The sequence below is a fragment of the Triticum aestivum genome, chromosome 5A (genome assembly GCF_018294505.1).
Source record: "Triticum aestivum cultivar Chinese Spring chromosome 5A, IWGSC CS RefSeq v2.1, whole genome shotgun sequence".
Taxonomy (NCBI): Eukaryota; Viridiplantae; Streptophyta; class Magnoliopsida; order Poales; family Poaceae; genus Triticum; species Triticum aestivum.
In genome coordinates, this window is record NC_057806.1 from 567,567,015 (window position 1) to 567,575,253 (window position 8,239).

Consider the following 8,239-nt stretch of genomic DNA (forward strand, 5'->3'; position numbering starts at 1 on the left):
ACAGAGCAAGGACCTGGTCGATCATAAGATAGTGTTCATATCATTAGGAAGAAATAGGCCATTGTATAGCTCACATAAACAGATCTGCTACTATGCACAACACGAGCACCCACTTGCACTTGGTATATTTCTGTATCTAGGACACCCAGCACTTACAACACTTGGGCTAGCCTAATGTATAGACGTGTTTGCAATAGGAGGCAATGGAACTGAAACACAAGTAGCACATGAACAAACAGCAAAAGAAATAGAAGGACGACCTTGTGTGGTGGCCGGGGTGGACGAGGGTGTCCTCCTGGTCAGCTCAGGCATCCTCCTGCACCAAATCAAACAGAAAAATGTTGAAGCATGTCGAATAACTAAACGTACATGTATATATAATATAGAAGCAACAGAAGCACATATATATCTTATTTCTTCCACAAAGTGTGTATATAGATAGGTCAGATTTTTGAATGCATTGTTGTTGTAAAAAACAAATATGTTGTTGAGGAATTTGACTAGATTTTAGATATGTTAAGCAGAGGCAAGAGTATTCCCTCAATCAATCAACCTGCTGCAATAGTACTAACTATACTAGTCAGGGACGAATTTGACAAGAGAAAGCATAGTGGTATCAAACTGAAACACGATTCAGTCGCAAAACAACCACCAACCTTACTTAGTACGTGAGCATCAAGCACACACACATCATACAGGTGCAAATATGATATGAGCTTTTAAGGGCCACAACAGAAACTAGGCTACAACATAGAAGTGATAGAAAAAACCTCACAGTAAAGTCGAGAGGGATCAACCTTGTGTGGGGAGACAATTTCCTCCTCCTCATGCATGTCGACCAAAGAGGGCTCCTGCTCCATCCAAACAGAACAAAGAAATAAAGATGGGTCACAGAAAGAGCTAGCAACTATTCTTACAGAACAAACTACAGCTGTAATGCAGCTGTAGTATTCAGATATAAGCAGCTTCACATGTAAACCTATATTTCAGTTCATAGCCTTTTGGGATAATTGTTGGTGGGTTTCGGTCAAGGAAACTTTGGACTTGGAGATGAAGTACCTGAACATAGTTTTTACTTCTCAACCGTCAAGCTGCGAAGCAGTCTAATTTTGTGAGCGCTGAAGGAGAGATCATCCAAAACAGTCGCATCGTCGTTGGCTCGTATGAGCCTAAACTTTTCCTGGAAGCATGACACAGGACAAAATCATCTTCTGTGAATGACAAATGTGACTGGCGTCAGCTGATATCACAGGAGACCTACACTTTATGATGTTCTAGATGGACAATTGCATTAAAAAACTGCCTATACTAGACTCTAGATTGACCCTCAAGGCCTTAAGTAGTCAACAATTACATGTCTGAAGAAATAATGCTCGTGCTTGGGGTCATTGTTTAGAGGAGATCCCTTCAGACTCCAGGGCGTCAGACAAAGACCAATATGGTTTTGCTGCAGATTCCAGGAAGAAATAAGGCACTGTACTAGCGCGACATCACAACAGTAGTGATTTTGCTTCTCTGCTACAGACTGAATTTTCAATTAGCAGGCGCATCTGAATTCGTGGACCTCCTGACGGGCTAGCATCGACACCTGTATGAAAGTTACAGCTTCACAAATCACCCCGAGCAGAGCATGCTTGCCAGTGCAGTACGCATAGCATTATACTGTACTAGCAGCACCTACCGAGCTAGGACGTTGCAAAGTCGTAAGGAAAGAGGAACATAGAGCTCAGCAAGGCGAGCAAGGGAAGCAGTAAGTAGGACATGAACCAACCTGTGAGCGGTGGGGCGTGAGGGCGGTGCGGAGGCGGGTCTGCTCCAGCACAATGTGGACGAAGCTCCACCAGCCGCTCCTTGAGGACGTCCCAGTCCACGGCCAGGCCCCGGCGCGAGGCGGCAACCCATAGCACGATGTACCACCAGCGGCCGTCGATGCTCATGTCGCCCTTGTGGACGTTGAGGCCGAAGAGGACGACGAGGTGGCAGAGGTCGCAGCCCAGGAGCGCCTTGTGGGAGAGCGGCGGGAGATCCATCGTCGGGCGGGCGGCCAACCGGAGAACCGGCGCGGAGCTGACCAAACGGAACCCTAGTGCATCGGCCGACCTGCTCGACTCGATCTGGGGCATAGAGTAGGGAGAGATGGTGAGGGAAGGGAGGGACGAGGTCGGCGGCGGTGGTGAGGAGGGCTGTGAGGTCGGCGGTGGGTGGGAGCGATGGGGAGAGGAGTGGATCGGGGAAAGGAGGCCGGGAAGAGGATTGGATCTAGGGAGGAGGTGGCGGCAGCTGCGAGGAGAGGAGGGGTGCGATGGGGGGGAGTCGATGGGATCTGACCTAGGGTTTGGGCTGCGGGTGGGGGGTATCTCCTTTTCATTTTATTTTCTTTTTTTCTGTAGATATATGGATGGATGGATGCGGGATGGAGAGATGGATGGATGGATGGGCGCCATGTCATCGATCCGTGGGAAGAGTCCTGATTGGTTCGAAAACCCAGTGATTTAAAAAAGTGTCTTAGTACTAAAAATAGAGGGATTTTGTGAAGTAGCTATCAAAAATATTTTGCAAAATGGCACCACACAAATTTTCACTAGAGTTAGACCACATTTTATGGATAAGGACCAATTTCTATGCATTTCTGATCTTTCTAGCTATTTTTAATCAATTTCCGAGTGCCCAAATTGACTTCTTTTCTGAAGGACCTACCATATATTTGTTGCAAAATTGTACCAAATCAATTTTCTAAAATACTAGGACATATTTAATGCACAATTGACCATATGATTGGGTATCAAAATTTTTGATCCACCTCTCATGAAAAAGACAAATTTCCGCTCATTCAGAAGGAAACGGGTCAAATTTGAACTGCAGCGTCCTCATTGTTTGTTATTTATTTTTTTCCAAAAATCATTTCTAGGTACAAAAGTATCTATTTAATCAGAGAAACACCAAAAAATTTCAAGATTCAAGCACTAGCTAGGAACGGTCATTCCCGTCGTTTTGACCGCATTTTGAAACGGGCATAAAAAATTCAAAAAATTCAAAAAATTGGAAAACCTTCGCATTATGTCATTATATGTGACCATGTTACCAGGAAAAATAATAAACTTGTAATACGGCAATTCTTTTAAAAAACTGTTCTCAGAAACGAGCTATCATGTGTGGAGATCAATAGCTTTCAAGTCAAATGATCAATCTTATGGCCACATTCATGACATAGTTTGTTCAAATGATCTCATATTGTGCACAAGGGTGCACATTGGAATGGCAAACAATATTGACTAAGGAAGTTTTAATTTTCTTTGGACGAAAAAACCATTTTCCATTTTTTGAGTGCCCAAAAGGAGGTTTTTTTGTGAAGGACCTCCAAAATAATTGTTGCAAAATTGGACCAAATCATTTTTATAAAATACTAGGACATATTTAATGCACAATTGACAAAATGGTTGGGTGTAAAAAGTTATGATCCAACTCTCGTGAAAAAGACAAATTTCCATCAATTCACCTAGAAGCGGATCAAATTTGAACTGCAGGTGCCTCATAGTTTGCTCTTTATTTTTTTCCAAAAATCATTTCTAGGTACATAAGCATCTATTTAATCAAAGAAACACCAAAAAAATTCCAAGATTCAACCACTAGCTAGGAACAGTCATTCCCGTTGTTTTAACTGCATTTTGAAACGGGCATAAAAATTCAAAAAAAATCAAAAAATTGGGAAACCTTCGCATTGTGTCATTATATGTGGCCAAGTTCTCAGGAAAAATAACAAACTTGCAATACGTCAATTATTTTAAAAAAGTGTTCTCAGAAACGAGCTATCACGTGTGGAGATCAATGGCTTTCAAGCCAAATGATCAATCTTATGGCCACATTCATGGCATAGTTTGTTCAAATGGTCTCATATTGTGCACAATGGTGCATATTGGAATGGCAAACAATGTTGCCTAAGGAAGTTTTCATTTTCTTTGGACGAAAAAACCATTTTCCATTTTTCGAGTGCCCAAAAGGAGATTTTTTTGTGAAGGACCTCCAAAATAATTGTTGCAAAATTGGACCAAACCATTTTTCTAAAATACTAGGACATATTTAATGCACAATTGACAAAATGGTTGGGTGTAAAAAGTTTTTGATCCAACTCTCGTGAAAAAGACAAATTTCCGTCGATTCAGTTGGAAGCGGGTCAAATTTGAACTGCAGGTGCCTCATAGTTTGCTATTTATTTTTGCCAAAAAATTATTTCTAGTTACGTAAGTACCTATTTAATCAAAAATACATGGTTTGGTGGAGATACGTCTAGGTTTGGGCAGTGGCCGAGGGCCCCAACTCTAGAGCGCGTAAACTCGCATGCCCGCCGCGTGGTCACCGCGTGACCGTGGCGTTGCCATGTGTTCTGGGTGGCCTAGGCATGTCTAGTGGGTTGGGAACTTCCCAGGTAGGTTCTAGGAAGAAAATTACAACATAAGATTCTCACAAGGAGACCGATCGATGCTCAAACATGAATTAGCAGCCAATTGTTTGATTAGCGGTACAGGAAATGTACATGGCTAATGGGCGTGTGTTTCGGCTGAGAATGATCAGTTACTAAGAAGACCGTATTCACAAATTTTCAACTCAAAAGGAGGAGCCTAGGTGGTACTTGCTTTGCAAAGTACCACACTAGACATAAATACGAATGTTGAAGCTGGGCTCAAAATAATGAATGGATTGAGCTGGCATTTGGTGGAGGATGGTTATTTGGGCATAGGAAAGCACTGTAGAAAATGGATACTATTTGAACATGCCAAAGTGGTACTTCCTTCACAAACTGTTGTTTTGAACAGAATAGGAAAATGAATATTTGTGAATTATTTTTGAACTAGGCAAGGAAGGTTTTTTTACATATTTGATGAATATATGACCCAAAGAATTTATGAGATTGTTTGAGGAATTTTGGGAATGACAGAAATATAGGTTGCTTCACAACCTAGGGCAAAAACTGCCATATGGACATGACACATAGGCAAAACTGATGAGGTGGCGCCTAGTCATAGCAACCCACCACAATTTACAAGACTATGACCATCTATATTGGTCGTTAACAACTAGAAATAAGGCAGCGGACTAGCGTTGTTTGCTTTATGACCATTTCGTGTAAGGAAATTACGACCTTTCTGACCAAAATGGTCGCAATGGTTTAGGATTTGGAGCCCCCCAGAACAGCTTTTGACCACTTGTTCTCAAATGGCCATAGATCTATGACCAATTTTTTCAGGGTCACTGACAGAAGGTCACTAGTTGACATATTTCTTGTAGTGGCTGAGATTGGTTTGGGCGGCGCTGGAGGAAGACATGGCTTGGGACTATCGAGCAGCTAGGGTTTGGAAGAGGAGGCTCTGATACCATGTGCGAATAGGCGAAAGTGTCTTACCCTCGATGTGAGGAGGCGCATTACGTGTTATAGGCTGCAGGGGCGCACCTCCGTGACAATAGCGCATACAAGTTTGTTGGAGAAGATTACAACTTGGAGAGGAAGAGATAAAGAGATAAGAGGTTTTACAAGATATTGAATGACTTGTCTAACAACCTAGTCTATCTCTTGTACGTCTCCTGTGCGCCAACTCTGAAGGCCAATGTAACATGTATATGTGTTTAACAGCCGCAAGTCCTTTAAAGGTGAGCAACTCTCTTCAACTTCGGGAGGATTTCCTTAGTTTTACCTTTTCAAATAACGACAACAATAGCTAGTAATTCAATAATGGTCATTCCGAAAGGATACTACTCCCTTCATCTAGAATTACTTGTCGTACAAATGGATAAAAATCGATGTATGTAAGACTAAAATACCATCTAGATAAATCCATTTCCGCAACAAGTAATTTTGGACGGAGGGAGTATCTCACAATAGTATGGTGTATTTGCATTCTCATCATTAAAGTGCTACAAAAAATATATTTTCTTTCATTTCTAAGTATGTGGGGTTTATATCCAAGGCATTATTCTGCCATGGTAATATTAATATCGTATGTATTCAGCTACAAGTGTCATTGTAGGAGTTGCGAGTGGGACGGCTCTCATACTTATGGTTTTCGTTGGATTATTCATTTTCTCCAAATTAAAATGTCGAAGGGCGCAAATGTTGAAATGTAAGTTCTTCGAGCAGAATCGTGGGAAACTACTGCAACAATTGGTGTCTCAGAGAGCTGATATTGCAGAAAAAATGATCATAACCTTGGAAGGGCTAGAGAAGGCAACAAATAATTTTGATAAATCTCGTGAGCTTGGTGGTGGAGGGCATGGTACTGTCTATAAGGGGATTTTATCATACCTCCATGTTGTCGCCATCAAGAAACCAAAGAAGGTAGTTCAAAAGGAGATTGATGAGTTCATTAATGAGGTTGCCATACTATCATAGGTCAATCACCGAAATGTCGTAAAACTCTATGGTTGTTGTCTTGAAACTAAAGTACCGATGTTGATATATGAGTTTATATCCAACGGAACCCTTTATGATCATCTTCATGTTGAAGGACCAAGATCATTGTCATGGGACAATAGGCTGCGGATAGCAGTTGAAACAGCCAGATCCCTCGCATATCTTCACTCCACAGCTTCGGTACCTATCATCCATAGAGACATCAAGTCTGTTAATATACTATTGGATAATACTCTAACATCGAAGGTAGCAGATTTTGGAGCTTCAAGGTATATTTCTGTGGAGAAATCGGGTTTAACAACAATGGTGCAAGGTACAGTTGGATATTTAGATCCTATGTACTTCTACACCAGACGGCTTACCGAGAAAAGTGATGTTTATAGCATTGGAGTCATGCTAATCGAGTTGTTGACAAGAAAGAAGCCATCATATGTGTCTTTAGAAGGAGATGGCCTTGTTGTACACTTTGTTTCCTTGTTTGCAAAAGGCAATCTGTTGGAGATACTAGATCCACAAGTTATGGAAGAAGGAGGAAAGGATGTTAATGAAGTAGCTATACTTGCCGTTGTAAAATGTGTAAAACTAAGAGGAGAGGATCGTCCAACCATGCATCAAGTGGAGTTGACACCGGAAAACTTCCATTCACCCAAGCAATATGTCATGGATGATGTGGTGGTTGATAAATCCAAGAAGAATAGAACTTGAAAAATGTCCTTACCAACTAATGATGGAAGAAGCAGCAACGAAGAGTCGACAAGGCAGTATAGCATGAAAGAAGAGTTCCTAATGTCCGCGAGGTGTCCTCGGTAGTTTTGCTCGAGCATGTGTAACATGGTTAACTATCTGTCATTTACCTGCGTTCAATTACTGAAGCAACGGTGTTCCTTTGGTTTGGCTCAGACTTGGGCTTTGTTTGCTAGTTGTTGCTTCAAACAGTGTAAACTAACTTCTCTCTGCTTTGAATATTATTTGTAGCGAAACAACAATATGTCCATAGGCTATCTCATACCTTTCTCTTCACGTGGGTGTATGTATGTGTGTGTTGCTAGTACATGCTTTAGGTCCAGATCTCAACAATATATGTTTAGTAGAGAGGCAAGATTCCCGTGCAACTAGATCGGCCGGGATCAGCTTCTTTGAAGCAATGCAACTGGATGCAACAGCAACAATATACTATTTTGTTTCAGAACACAAAAAATACTATTTTTATTTCTGAGTTCACATCTCACCAAACACGTACGCCTGCTGTACGTGCAACACTTACGAGATTCAGAAGATTAGTTAATTAATTAGTTACTCTACTATACATCTCTCATCGATCTGCTTTTTCTCCCGGAATCATGGAATATTTTGAACGTCTAGTGTGATCCGCACTACTTAATTTGGTTCAACAACTTCGTGTTGTGTCAGTCCGAAATAATATCCTTTCGACCTAGCTTTACACACGTACAGGTGTGAAGTGTGGTGTCCTTTTGCTGATACAATATTGTGAAACAGCATCTAGCTAGCTAGCTGGCTTCCTCGACCAATGCCGGGAAAGTTCATGCAGAGATTCCCACGCACAAGCCTGGAAAGGAGTACGCGTGCATCTCGTTCGGTCAAAACAAGCATGAAATTCCTTTCAAAAAAAACAAGCATGAAATTGGGAAGACAACGCAACTATTTTACTAGTAAGTTCACAAATACACGTAGTATTTGACACGTACTAAGACAAATGGTCCGAAATAGCATTCGAAAAACACCCTAGATTAACTCAATCAAATGTAACTTTATCGCCAAAAAGAATGTAAACAAGCTTAACGAGGGTATGTCGCAGACAATATGAACTCTTCTTCT

The 8,239-nt window shown here is 41.4% G+C and overlaps 1 pseudogene; it reads left to right on the forward strand.

Annotated features, from left to right (window-relative positions):
* Positions 1-6,013: 6,013 nt before the first annotated feature.
* LOC123107733 (wall-associated receptor kinase 3-like) lies at positions 6,014-7,213 on the forward strand (annotated as a pseudogene).
* The last annotated feature ends 1,026 nt before the right edge of the window (positions 7,214-8,239 follow it).